The following is a 15388-nucleotide window of genomic DNA, read 5'->3' as shown; positions in this document are numbered from 1 at the left end:
ACATCTCAGGACATTGACCCATGCCCCCACTTTTCAAAACGCTTATAAATCACTCAGAATGAGGTTTTTTGGGGAAAGTTGAAATGCACAGCCTCCTGTAAGGGGTAGGTTTAGGTGTAGGGTTGGTGTAGGGCAATAGCACATACAGTAAGTACAGTATAAAAACCATTACGCCTATGGGATGTCCCCACTTTTCACAAAAACGAGCGTGTGTGTGTGTGTGTGTGTGTGTTTGTGCTTGCGTGTCTGTGAGAGTGTGTGTATGTGCGCGTTTATATTCCTACACTTTTGCAGTCCTGCTGTCATCCTGATCTCTCCTCCATGATCCACACTATAAACACACAAATACACATTAATGTAGATCTGCATCATTCACACACACACACACACGTTCAGTATGTCAGTATTAGTGTTTGACATACTTGAGTATCTGCAGTTTATAGTTTGGATCCTCCAGTTTGTGTTTGAGCAGCTGGACTCCTGAATCTCCTGGGTGATTGTAGCTCAGATCCAGCTCTCTCAGGTGTGAGGGGTTTGAACTCAGAGCTGAAGACAAATAACCACAGCCTTCCTCTGACACCATACAGCCAGACAACCTACAGACACACACAGACAGATCATCTACAGACACACACAGTCAGATCATCTACAGACACACAGACAGATCATCTACAGACACACGGTCAGATCATCTACAGACACGGTCAGATCATCTACAGACACACATCAACATAATGACCAGCTGACTGTAAATGCTTATATGTTAATATAAGCATTAATATATGTTAATATAAGCTTAATACCTCAGTATCTGCAGCTGACAGTTTTGACTCTTCAGTCCATCAGAAATAAACTTTACACCAGAGTCCTGCAGGTCATTGTTACTCAGATCCAGCTCTCTCAGGACACAGTTTGAGGATTGAAGAGCTGATGACACAATTTCACAATGCTGATCTGAGAGATTACAGCCAGAAAATCTGGAAGAGAGCAGAACACACACATCATCAGTCAGATCATCTACAGACACACACAGACAGATCATCTACAGAAAAACACAGACAGATCATCTACAGACACACACAGATCATATACAGACACTACATTCTGATCATCTACAGACACACACACACACACACACACACACACACACACACACACACACACAGTCAGATCATCTACAGACACACAGTCAGATCATCTACAGACAAACACCGACAGATCATCTACAGACACACACACACACACACACACACACACACACACACAGTCAGATCATCTACAGACACACAGTCAGATCATCTACAGACACACAGTCAGATCATCTACAGACAAACACCGACAGATCATCTACAGACAAACACCGACAGATCATCTACAGACACACACACACACACACACACACACACACACACAGTCAGATCATCTACAGCAGGGGTCTCAAACTCAAATTACCTGGGAGCCTTGATTATTCCTTAAAGATAAGGTTTTAATAGTTTTACTAGTAGTAGCCTATTACGTTCTGCCCAATGTCTTCAAGTAAAACCGAACTTTTATTTTGACGGGTTGCCGTGAATACCTTTACATTTCTGTGTATATGATATGAGGATAGTTTTTCTCAAATGAAACGCTCGAATGCTCATGAAGTGACTCTCAGAGCAGTTCTGGAGATGTTGTTCATGTATTTATGTCCTCATTTAGTGAGACGACAGACGTTAATATCACCGCAAGCGTCGCGCGCTTCTGTATGAGTAAACAAACCCGCGCGTCTGCATCTACAGACACACAGTCAGATCATCTATAGACACACAGACAGATCATCTACAGACACTACATTCTGATCATCTACAGACACACACAGTCAGATCATCTACACACACACACACACACACACACACACACACACACAGATCATCTACAGACACACTACATTCTAATCATCTACAGACACACACACACACACACACACACACACACACACACACACAGATCATCTACAGACACACTACATTCTAATCATCTACAGACACACACACACACACACACACACACACACACACACACACACACACACACAGAGATCATCTACACACACACACACACACACACACAAACAAACAGATCATCTACAGACACACAATCAGATCATCTATAAACACACACACACACACACACAGATCATCTACAGACAAACACAGACAGATCATCTACACACACACACACACACACACACACACACACACACACACACAGTCAGATCATCTACACACACACACACACACACACACACACACACAGATCATCTACAGACACACATCAACATTGTGACCAGCTCACTGTAAATTATCTCTTATATGCTGTTAATACCTCAGTATCTGCAGATGACAGTTTGGATTCTTCAGTCCATCAGAAATAAACTTTACACCAGAGTCCTGCAGGTCATTGTTACTCAGATCCAGCTCTCTCAGGACACAGTTTGAGGATTGTAGAGCTGATGACAAACTCTCACAACACTGAGCATCGAGATCACAGACAGCAAGACTGAAAGAGAGCAGAACACACACATCAACAGTCAGATCATATACAGAAACACACACACAGACAGATCATCTACAGACACACAGTCAGATCATCTACAGACACACAGTCAGATAATCTACAGACACACAGTCAGATAATCTACAGACACACACAGATCATATACAGACACAGTCAGATCATCTACAAACACACAGTCAGATCATCTACAGACCAGGGTTTCTGCAAGATTTTTAAGCTCATATTTAAGACTTTTTAAAACCTTTTTTAAGACCTGCACAAATAAAATTAATACCATATGAGCGGGGTATGGCAATGTCTATAGTACCATATTAAACTGTAAAATGACTGTAAAAACCATAATTTACAGTTCAGATACAAGTTTTCACAAAAACAAAGTTTTATAAAATAATAAACTTTACATTTTAGCCTTTAAACCATTTTTAAGAAAATTGATAAGTCAAAAGTATTAATTATATTGATTTAAACAATTTTTATCAATAAATTATTATATAAATTAAATAACATGAATTAGGGGTGTGCGATATTGATAACTAGACAATATTTTGTTGAGTGTGTTACTGTGCAGGTATCTTAAAGATTACCGTGGACAGCTGACTCCTGAATTATTTTTGATATTCTTCATATTCTGTTTGGTCAGTTCACAGCAGTGATAGAAATTAATATTTTCCAATGAGTTTTATTTTTACCTTTAAGCCATTTTTTTCTAAAAGTGTGCATCATCTTTTGAGTCAAATTCTAGCATTTGGGCTGTTACCAAGCAAATGAAATCAGTATCAACAAAATTTATATTTCAATGCAAAGGAAACACAGAAGATGCATCTGACGTGGCATTTAGACGTATTTACACACTATTTAATGCAGCTCAGAGGGACACGGAGTGCTTTAACCTGCAGTTACAAATGCATAATGTTTTGATAGGCCTATTTGAAACATAAAACGTTGAAAATGGATGTTTGAAATCATTTAAAATTTCATACTTTAAATGTAAAATTAAAACGGCCAGTAGGTGGCAGCAAGTCACTGTTAAGTGATTCATTGAGACTGAACCGAATCATTTAAACAGTTGATTCATTCAGGAACGAAACACCGTCATGTTGCTCTGAGACACAAAACAGTGCTGTGGCTGTGTTTGGAATGATTTTTGTTGGTGAAATAGAGCAAAAGCAGGAAATATGGTGTCTAAAACGGAAGTCTCTTGATATTAACTTCTTGTTTATTGAACGGTTGTATAGAATCAATATCACATTTGTAATCATGCTGACTTTCGGAGAATGTTATTTCTCCGTTATTTGTTAGAATGTTATTTGAGGACTACCGGCAGGCGTGTAGCAAGCTTTTCAAAAGTGCGGGGGATGGATGTGGTTTGTTTGTTAACAATAAAAACGATGAATACAATGACAGAAGGGTACAAAATGTATAACATACAAGATATAAAAAGCTTCCCATTTAAATGAGTGATACCAGAAAAGTATAAAAACACACTCGGAACCAATGTTGGGTACGTTACTTTAAAAAAGTAATTAGTTATAGTTACTAGTTACTTCTCACAAATAGTAGTTACATCATTATAAAAGTAACTAATTACCAGGGAAAGTAACTATTGCGTTACTTAAAAAAAAAAAATTTATATTGATTTGTCATCAATATAAAACGCACTAAGGATTAATGAGCTGCTGGGTTCATGAATATTAATCACGTTGTCTGCGTTCGCTCGAACTGATTTGCTGAAATCAAAACAGGGACGATAATAGGTGAGCGCCAGCCAATGAGATTGTCGTTTGCGCATTAGCTCCGCCCACTACCAGAGAAACCGGCAGTTCTTAAAAGCTGAAGAATTCCAAAGGAACAAAGGACAGGAAAATACAACAAAGAATATCGTTTACATGTAGCGCGTCACTTCTGCATGTTATGAAAGACTCTCGCTCTGTATCTTTCTTTGCGCGCGTGTCTGTGAGAGAAAGCGGCGGCGAGTCGTGCGCTGAGTAGCATCTGCCTGCAAAACCGGAGGCTGCATTTTCAGGACCGCATTTCTAGGACCCTAGGTTTTTAGTGACAGCGCCACCTACCGAATTAGAGGGCCAGCGAAGATGGATGACAGCCAGAGTGTGAGTATCAAATGTGAATCAATTTTTATTTGTTTAACATTAAAAACAATTGTGATGCATTTCATTGGAAGGTTAACGTAGCCAAAGTGATCGTGATTTGCTAAATAGTCTTGAATGCACAGCCATCATATATTAGCCTCTAATGCTGTAAAATGAATTGTTAGCACGATAAGCCTGTGTTGAATTATTGACAGCACAATAAACTGTAGCACGTTCGTTGTGAAAGCTTGTTAATTACTCATTGTTTTTCCATTTTAATTAAGTTAAAATAATCTTAATGTTTTAACTGTCATGTGCTCACTCAGCCTGTTTAACGTTACCCCACAATACATGTTATGAGTACGTCTCTTCATTTTGACATGGCTTTATAATGTTGATTGAGATATATGACATTTTAATAGTCTGATATAACAGAGAGGCCATCATAATAATTGACTGTTAAAATACCACGTGTTAGATTGTGTCATTTACTGTGTACTGTACTCTATATGAAGTGTTTTCAAGGACACAGCTCAGGGCAGGCGATAGTATGACAAAAGATAAATAAATAAATTGTTCAAGTATTGGAATTGTTTTTACACAATGTCCAATGTATCCTTTTTTTAAGCGTTAACAGTATTTCTGTTAACCTGTGATTATGTTCTCCATTTACTATTTCAGTGAAGTGGAAGAATTGAATAGGGTGATAGAGAAACAACTGAGAAAAGATACATCACAACGTGTGCTTTAAATATTTAAACTCATGTCAATAATATGTTATTTCTATTCAGATTTCTTGCATCTCTCTCTATTATTTTTTTCTCAGTTCAGATGAGATTTTCCAAATCTTTGAACAGTATGCAGTAATAGTATTATGAACATTAATTGGTATGAAGATTGATATAATTATTTTTGGATCGTATATGTGTGTGCGCTCTGTGGTAACTAAGATCTTTTAAATATGAAATTTAAAATTAGAGAGTAGAACATGTTCAACTAAATGTTCCTAATTTCATTCACTTCTCTCTCTTTCTCTCTCTCAGGAGTCAGTGAAGACGTCGTCCATGAAGTTCTTTCTATGTGGTTCACATCATGAACAAATTTGTTTTTGTGTGTGTTCAAAATTCAACTGTTGTAATATATTATTTTATAAAATATACACAATCTTAAATCTACCCCCAGAGTCATCCTTGACTATACCATGATTCCTTGTTTATTTTATTTGAGTTATTATATTATGCTACTTAGACCCAATGATTACTCAACATTCCTAGGAACCAGGTTTAATTGCAATAAAGAAAGTAGTATTTGGGTGCAATAAAACTTTTAAAAAACTCTGAAATTCTAATGTAGTTAAAACTGGGTGGAAATACTGCCTTAGTGGCACTTTTTTCAGTCCTCCAAAACTAGGGTCCTAGAAATACGTTCCTGGGACTGCGGTTCTCCGGCTCGGTAGGTGGCGCTGTCACAAAAAACTAGGGTCCTAGAAGTGCGGTCCTACAACTGCGGTCCTGAAAGTGTGGCCTCCGGTGTTGCAGACAGATAATATTGCGTGCGCTTCACACTAGAGTTTATGGTACGTCAAATACAGCTACACTGCGCGTCCATTCAGATGAACTGAAAAATGTAATTCTAATAATATAATATAGTAACGCCTCATTTTATTGTCAGTAACGGTAACGGCGTTGTAACAGGGGAAACAGTAATTAGTTTGATTACTTGTTACTGAAAAAAAATAACGCCGTTATTAACGCCGTTTATTTATAACACCGTTATTCCCATCACTGCTCGGAACACACAGAAAATAAGTCAAAACTCTGTTGTGAAAATACACAACAGTAGTCTTGCTAAAGAATCAGAATCAGAAATACTTTAATAATCCCAGGGGGAAATTATTTTTAAATTATTAACAAACAATGCTCAAAATATCAAAATCAATTGCACTGGCAATAAACTCATATATACACTGCTTAACAATGACAATTTGTCCCTCCTCCTCGTCAATTCCCTGCCTTCTTCATCACAGTTACTTTATTCATTGCATGCCACATACATAACCGAATTTAGCTAGCTGCTGAATAATATCCCAATTAGCAATTACCATTAGTCTAAAAAACTAAATATAATACAGAAAACACTCGACATGTCAACAAAACATAAACAGAACATCTGCCCAAACACATATCAAGCTTATTTAAACCTCGAAAGCATAAACACTCAAATTACCTGGAAAAGGGAGATGTAAATAACCATAACCGTAAGTTCCCGCCTCCTCAGCACAAGCTGACTGATAAATCTAACATACCAAGAGAGGCGGGACTTAAGGCAGAACAGCCAATCATCAGCCGGTCACACTCAAAGCCGGTGTCATGTTTGAGAGGGAGGGGAGAGGAGGCAGCCGCAGCGAGCGTAAACAGGTGGGTGAAAACTGAATGTGTCAGGTTTGGACGGAGAGGCAAACACAGGGTTAGTGGGAACACACGTCTTTTATTTCCTTCCCACAAACATAAACTGATCCCGAAGGATTTCAAACAAAACGTAACTTAAAACAAAGGGGTCCTTTAACTCAGTGACTTCGTCCAACTCAAAGTGACACTTTTGTGATAGGTCGGTCGGTGAGGCTTACAGGACGGAGGATCCAGGCAATCCAAGAGGTGAGTAGGGAAGTGAGCCAGGCTTACGACCTTGAGACCAACCAACGCAGGATTGTGGTGAGTGACTTGATATAGCGAGCAGGTAAGTGATGACAGGTGGTAATCAGTACTCCGGTGATTGCGAACGGGTGTAGGTGGTTGGTGTGGATGACGCTGTGGGCGGATCTGTGACAGTACCCCCTCCCCCACGGGCGTCTCCTGGCGCCCGGGACCGACGGCGAGGGCGACCACGTCCTCTTGGGGCAGGGCGGTCGGGGTACGACCGGTGGAAGTCGGAAAGAAGCGAGGGGTCCAGTACATCCTCTCGGTTTACCCATGATCTCTTCGGGCCGAATCCTCCCAATCCACCAGGTATTGGAGTCGGCCGCCTGCCGACGGGAGTCTAGGATTTCTTCGACTCTGTAGATGGTCCCACTGGGGTCGGCCTCGGGAGGAGGAGGTACTTCGTGCTCTGCGGAAGGAGGGAGAACGGGATTAGTGAATGGTTTTAATAGGGATACATGGAAGGTAGGTGAAATGCGGTAAGTTGCTGGGAGCTGGAGCTCATAGGTGACTTCGTTTATCCGTCTTATTATAGGGAAGGGACCGACATAGCGAGGGCTTAGCTTGCAGGGCAGACGGAGGCGAATATCCCGAGTGGAGAGCCAGACTCGGTCGCCGGGACGGTATAGGGGCGTGGCGGCGCGATGGGTATCTGCATGTCTTTTGTGCCTCCGTACTGCCCGCTGGAGATGGACATGCGCCGTGTCCCACACTCTTTCGCTCTCTCGAAACCAGAAGTCAACCGCCGGGACTTCGGAAGGCTCTCCGGTCCAGGGGAAGAGCGGAGGTTGAAATCCTAACAAGCATTGAAATGGGGTGAGACCGGTAGTTTCTTGCCGCAGTGAGTTTTGGGCGTACTCGGCCCAGGGTAGGTACTTGCTCCAGTGGTCCTGGTGACGATGGCAATAGGCGCGCAGGTAGCGCCCAATCTCCTGGATTTTCCGTTCCGTTTGGCCGTTGGTCTGTGGGTGATACCCGGAGGACAGACTGACAGAGACTCCTAGTAGCCGGAAGAAACTACGCCAGACCCTGGAAGTGAACTGAGGCCCTCGGTCGGAGACAATATCTTCGGGCAGGCCAAAGTTCCGGAAGACATGTTGGAAGAGAGCTTCCGCAGTTTCGAGGGCTGTGGGTAATCCTCGTAAGGGGATCAATTTGCAGGCCTTAGAGAACCGGTCGACCGCAACGAGAATGGTGGTAGATCCGTTGGAGGGTGGTAGGTCTGTGGCAAAGTCAACTCCGATATGGGACCAGGGCCGGCGTGGGATCGGCAGGGGGACCAGTTTTCCCTCGGGCAAGTGACGGGGGTCGAGGTGATGGCACAGACGGCACAGCCTCGGACGAACGGGCAACGCCCTGGTTCATGTTGGGCCACCAGTACTTGTTCAAGGAGCGAGAGAGTGCGTTGTGGCCGGGTGGCGGATCCCGGAGACGTGTGTAGAGAGTCCAGAAGGGGAGACGGAAGGTGGCTGGTATGTACAGCTTCCTCTGGAACTCCGGCGGAGCAGGCTCAGATTGAGTGGCAGCACGGATCTGGTCATCCACCTTCCATATGATGGGGCAAGCGAATATTTTGGGTGGCAGGACTGGTTCTGGATGTTCGGGTGATGGGTCGGGCTGGTGCAGACGGGACAGAGCATCGGCCTTGAGGTTCTTGTGGCCGGACGATAGGTGATAGTGAATTTGAATCGAGTGAAGAAAAGGGCCCAGCGGGCTTGTCGGGGTTTAGGCGCTTGGCTTCGAAGGTACTGGAGGTTTTGTGGTCAGTAATCACTTCAAACGGATGTTGTGCGCCTTCTAGCCAGTGCCGCCACTCCTCCAGTGCTAGTTTGATTGCCAGTAATTCGCGGTTCCCGATGTCGTAGTTTTGTTCTGCTGGGGACATCTTCTTGGAGAAGTAGGCACAGGGTGAAGCACTGGAGGTTCGCCTTTAGCTGCGACAAGACCGCGCCAATTCCCACCGTCAAGCATCCACTTCCACCACGGCGTTGATTGGGGTTTGGATGGGTGAGTGTTGGAGCGGTGCAAAGGAGGACTTTAACCTTTGAAGGCTTGCATCGCTTGAGGCGCCCAGGTAAGGGATTTCGGTTTTCCTTGGAGGAGAGAGGTTAGAGGAGCTGACAGATGGCTATAATGGGCTATGAAACGTCGATAGAAGTTGGCGAACCCGAGGAACCGTTGGAGCTCCTTGATAGAAGATGGTTGTGGCCAATTTTTACGGCTTTCACCTTGGCTGGATCCATTTGTACTCCATCCGCCGATGATGTATCCCAAGAAATGGATCTTTGTTTGATGGAATTCACATTTTCGAGCTTGAGATACAGTTGATGCTGGCGGAGGCGTTGGAGAACTTGGGTAACATGGTCTTGGTGCTCCTCGAGGGTGGAAGAGTAGATCAGGATGTCATCGATATAAATGAGGGTGAATCGGTTGAGCATGTCCCGGAAGATCTCGCTCATGAAGTTCTGAAATATTGATGGAGAGTTCGAAGGCCATACGGCATAACCTGATATTCGTAGTGCCGGTGGGCGTGATAAAGGCTGTCTTCCATTCATCTCCTTTCCGTATTCGGATTAAATTATAGGCGCTGCGGAGGTCGAGTTTGGTGAAAACTCGGGCCCCACGAAGTTCTTCTAAGGCAGCTGGGACCAGTGGTAAGGGATAGGCGAATTTGACTGTTTGTGCGTTGAGCGTTCTGTAATCTATACATGGGCGGAGGCCCCGTCCTTCTTGGCGACAAAGAAGAAGCTGGAGGCTGCGGGAGATGTGGAGGGACGGATGAACCCTTGCTGTAGCGCCTCTCACATATTCTTCCATGGCGATGCGTTCCGGGATTGAGAGGGATAGACGTGACCTTTAGGCAGTTTGGCCCCGGGTAACAGGTCAATGGTGCAGTCCCAGGGTCTGTGCGGAGGAAGGCAGTAGCGGCCGTTTTGCTGAACACGCCTTGGTAAGGGAGGTAGGCTCTGGGAATCTTGACCGAGGTAAGTGTGGTAGGGCTCTCACGGTGGTGGAGTTGAGTGGGAGAGATGGTACGGACTGGCGAGGTACCGGGAGACTGGGGAGACACTTTTCAAAGCAGGAAGCACTCCAACGAAGGATTTCTCCCGAACTCCAATGCAAGTCTGGATGATGTTTTACGAGCCAGGGACGACCCAGCACCACATCCACAATGGCTTCCTCCAAGATAAGAAAGGAGATTTGTTCCTCGTGAAAGTGTCCAACGCGAGCGTGACCTCTGGAGTGTGGTGGCGTACCAGCCCTTTGCTCAACGGTTTGCCTTGTATGGTGGAAATCCGGTGGGATGTAGTACTCGGAGCAGTTGGAGTTGAAGGAGGCTGGTCAAGAGATGAAATTTCCTGCGGCTCCGGAGTCAATGAGGATTTTAACTGGAAAGGATCGGTTCAGGTAAATGATTAGAGCATCACTATGTGGAATCTTGGAAACATCAGGGTGAAGATGAACCGTACTCACCGTGGAGTTCGGGGCGAACGGGCAGGCTACCAGGAGTGACTTCGAGCCGCAGTACATACAAAGATTGTGGGTTCTCCGGCGGGCCCGTTCCTCCGGAGATAGGTGGTACCGGTCCACCTGCATGGGTTCCGGTACAAGTGGGACCGATCCTTGTGAGGTGGTTGCTGGGGTAGTCTCCGAACGACAAGCATTTAACTGTTGTGAAATGTGCAACGATTTCTGGAGAAAGCCCTCCAAGCCCACTGAGTCTTCAATAACAGACATCTGCTGTTTTATGGAGGTGCAAGACCCGTCGATAGGCGGCGAGAAGTGCTGTCTCGTTCCACCCACTGCCGGCGGCTAGAGTGCGAAATCTTACGGTGTAATCATGGATGGACATGTTGGCTTGTCGTAACTGAAAGAGCTCTTCGTGAACGGAGATGGAGGAGGCTGTATGGCTGAACACTTCACTGAAATGGTCGGTGAAGGCACCCAGTGACCGCACGACGGGCTGTGTGAATTCCAGAGCGCCTCAGCCCACTGTAGGGCTCTTCCGGACAGCAGGGACATGATGAAAGCTATCTTTGCCCGATCGCTCAGGAATTGGTGAGGTTGAAACTCAAAGTACAGGGAACACTGAAGCAAGAAGCCACTACAGGTGGCCGCATCGCCGGAGTAGAGGGTAGGTTTGGCCATTGGGCACCCGGAAGGAGATGGGAGGGCCGGAGGAGGCTGGAGGGCTTCATGGAGAGCGTGAACTAGTTCGGTGAATGGGTCCGTGTTGGAAGAGCTTGGTCTTCCATCTCAGTTTAACAACGCCCAAATACTCCTTTTGAGGGGTTGGTATTCTGTCAGGTTTGGACGGAGAGGCAAACACAGGGTTAGTGGGAACACACTTCTTTTATTTCCTTCCCACAAACATAAACTGATCCCGAAGGATTTCAAACAAAACGTAACTTAAAACAAAGGGGTCCTTTAACTCAGTGACTTCGTCCAACTCAAAGTGACACTTTTGTGATAGGTCAGTCGGTGAGGCTTACAGGACGGAGGATCCAGGCAATCCAAGAGGTGAGTAGGGAAGTGAGCCAGGCTTACGACCTTGAGACCAACCAACGCAGGATTGTGGTGAGTGACTTGATATAGCGAGCAGGTAAGTGATGACAGGTGGTAATCAGTACTCCGGTGATTGCGAACGGGTGTAGGTGGTTGGTGTGGATGACGCTGTGGGCGGATCTGTGACAGAATGTGTGTCAGTATTACATGCCTTCCGTCTTAAAGGGACAGCATTCCTATCCGTGTCATAAATGTTAACCAACAAAAGATGTTAAATAAATGTATAATTAAGTAAAGCTACTGTATCTGAAAAATGACTTTAATTTGTATCTCTACCAAAAAATGTAAATTTATTCCAGTTTTTCCAAATTCAATCCTTGATTCAAATTTCTCTTGAGCTTAATATATTTGGTCTAAAGACAGAAGAATTGATGCCTATTTTTGTTTGAATACTACATATAAAATAGCTACCAAAATAAATGTTGTTAACGGCACTTTGACTAAAAGTAAAGACTAAAAGTTGACAAAAATACAATGAATTTTTGTTGAATAAAACTAGACTAAAACTATGAAAGACTCAAATGATTAAAATGTGAATAAGACTATTAAGCATTTTCGTCTCAAGATAAAGACTAAGACTAAATCAAAAATGCCTGCCAAAATTAACACTGGTATAACCGATGTTAACTTACTGTTACGCCCAGAGCCGTAAGGTTCTGTTGTGTGAACTCCGTGCCTTGTTTTCTCTTTCTCTCTCTCTCTCTCTCTCTGCAGAACCTGTATCTCCCACCTGAGGCTAATTACGAGCTCTGCTGTGATTGGGGAATGGGAGAGGAGAGCGAGTGCTTAAACTTCAGCTGCTACTCAGACCAGCAGTTGGTGGTGGCTGGATGGTGTGCGACGGCTGAGAACTCATCCTTAGACTTCAGGATTTATTGTGAAGCCTTAATTGGTGCTTTGGTGTACCTTTATCCCTATTGTGTTGAGATTGTTGAAGAAGAGTTTCTGCCGTTGGTTTCGTTGATTACAGCTAAGACTGATCCTTAATCTACAGAGAAGTGAGCGTTAACTTCCGTAGCCTATTATGAATTTTAAGCTTTAATTTATATCTTTTGCTTTTGGCTTTAGTAGGACGGTGGGTGCTATTTTGTTTTGTATTATTTATTTTCTCCTGTTTATGTTAGTTTAGGGAGTTAGTTTAAATCTGCTGTATTTTGTTTTCTTTTCTTTGAAGTTTAGTCAGTTGGTTTATACAGTTAGCTCCTTTATGTTTGTTATTTTGGCCTTGCCCCCTTCTGAAGTTAATACCCCCTTAAATGCTACTTCTGTTTAGATGGTAAATAAAAAGTTCTCTTTTTGCTGAACTACCGTGGCTGTGTGGGTTATTGTAACCTTTTCTGGGTCTGGAGACGTTTTCTCTGCCGTCGCACAGTGCCTCACCACCAACCAATTTTAGTTCTGTTGCGGTCTCCCCTGGACCACTTTAGACATTACTCATTCATTCTCTGCCAGCAGCTGTCGCGTTATAACGGTTTCCCGGTAAAGACAGTGCAGCACCGGACTCTGAACCTGCAGCGCTCATGTTTATTTCATGAAATCATAGCCTTTTGAAGTTTAATCGTCACATTCAGCCATATCACAATTCTGGTCTTTCCGTCTCCAAATTTAAGACCTCTTGAAATCATAATTAAGACTTTCTTGTACAATTTAAGACTTTTTAAGACCCCGCGGAAACCCTGACAGACACACACATTCAGATCATATACAGACACACACACACACACACACAGATCATCTACACACACACACACACACACACACACACACACACACACACACACACACACACACACACACACACACACACACACAGATCATCTACAGACACACACAGATCATCTACAGACACACACAGGTCATCTACAGACACACACAGGTCATCTACAGACACACACACACACACACACACACACAGATCATCTACAGACACACACACACACAAAGATCATCTACAGACACACACACACACACACACACACACGTTCGTTTTTGTGAAAAGTGGGGACTCTCCATAGGCGTAATGGTTTTTATACTGTACTTACTGTATGTGCTATTGTCCTACACCAACCCTACACCTAAACCTACCCCTTACAGGAGACTGTGCATTTCAACTTTCCCCAAAAAAACCTCATTCTGAGTGATTTATAAGCGTTTTGAAAAGTGGGGACATGGGTCAATGTCCTGAGATGTCACCTTCACCTTGTAATACCTGACATACCTTTGTTATTACACACATCTATGTCCTGACTTTTCACAAAAACGCGCGCACACACACACACACACACACAGATCATCTACACACACACACACACACAGATCGTCTACAGACACACACACACACACACACACACACACAGATCATCTACAGAAATACACAGATCACACACACAGATCGTCTACAGACACACACACACACACACACACACACACACACAGATCATCTACAGACACACACAGATCACACACACAGATCGTCTACAGACACACACACACACACACACACACACACACAGATCGTCTACAGACACACACACACACACACACACACACACACACACACACACAGATCATCTACAGAAACACACAGATCACACACACAGATCGTCTACAGACACACACACACACACACACACACACACACACACACAGATCATCTACAGACACACATCAACATTATAACCAGCTAAATGTAAATGCTTATATGTTCTTAAATACCTCAGTATCTGCAGCTGACAGTTTGGATTCTTCAGTCCATCAGAAATAATCTTTACACCAGAGTCCTGCAGGTCATTGTTACTCAGATCCAGCTCTCTCAGGACACAGTTTGAGGATTGAAGAGCTGAAGACAAACTCTCACAACACTGAGCAATGAGATTACAGCCAGCAAGACTGAAAGAGAGCAGAACACACATCAACAGTCAGATCATATACAGGTGCATCTCAATAAATTAGAATGTCGTCGAAAAGTTCATTTATTTCAGTAATTCAACTCAAATTATGAAACTTGTGTATTAAATAAATTCAATGCACGCAGACTGAAGTAGTTTAAGTCTTTGGTTCTTTTAATTGTGATGATTTTGGCTCACATTTAACAAAAACCCACCAATTCACTCTCAACAAATTAGAGTATGGTGACATGCCAATCAACTGATCAACTCAAAACACCTGCAAAGGTTTCCTGAGCCTTCAAATTAGAATACTTCATAAGACCAATAAAAAAAAAAACATTTTTAGTAAATTGTTGGCCTTCTGGAAAGTATGTTCATTTACTGCATATGTACTCAATACTTGGTAGGGGCTCCTTTTGCTTTAATTACTGCCTCAATTTGGCGTGGCATGGAGGTGATCAGTTTGTGGCACTGCTGAGGTGGTGTGGAAGCCCAGGTTTCTTTGATAGCAGCCTTCAGCTCATCTGCATTTTTTGGTCTCTTGTTTCTCATTTTCCTCTTGACAATACCCAATAGATTCTCTCTGGGGTTCAGG

General features: G+C 43.5%; 1 pseudogene; it reads right to left on the bottom strand.

Annotated features, from left to right (window-relative positions):
* The window catches only part of LOC131528930 (NACHT, LRR and PYD domains-containing protein 3-like), a 65086-nt pseudogene that overhangs the window by 12450 nt on the left and 37248 nt on the right, over nucleotides 1-15388 (bottom strand).

Source organism: Onychostoma macrolepis, chromosome 21 (assembly GCF_012432095.1).
Source record: "Onychostoma macrolepis isolate SWU-2019 chromosome 21, ASM1243209v1, whole genome shotgun sequence".
Classification (NCBI taxonomy): domain Eukaryota; kingdom Metazoa; phylum Chordata; class Actinopteri; order Cypriniformes; family Cyprinidae; genus Onychostoma; species Onychostoma macrolepis.
The sequence above is the reverse complement of the archived record's forward strand: the minus strand, read 5'-3'. Positions and strand labels throughout refer to the sequence as shown.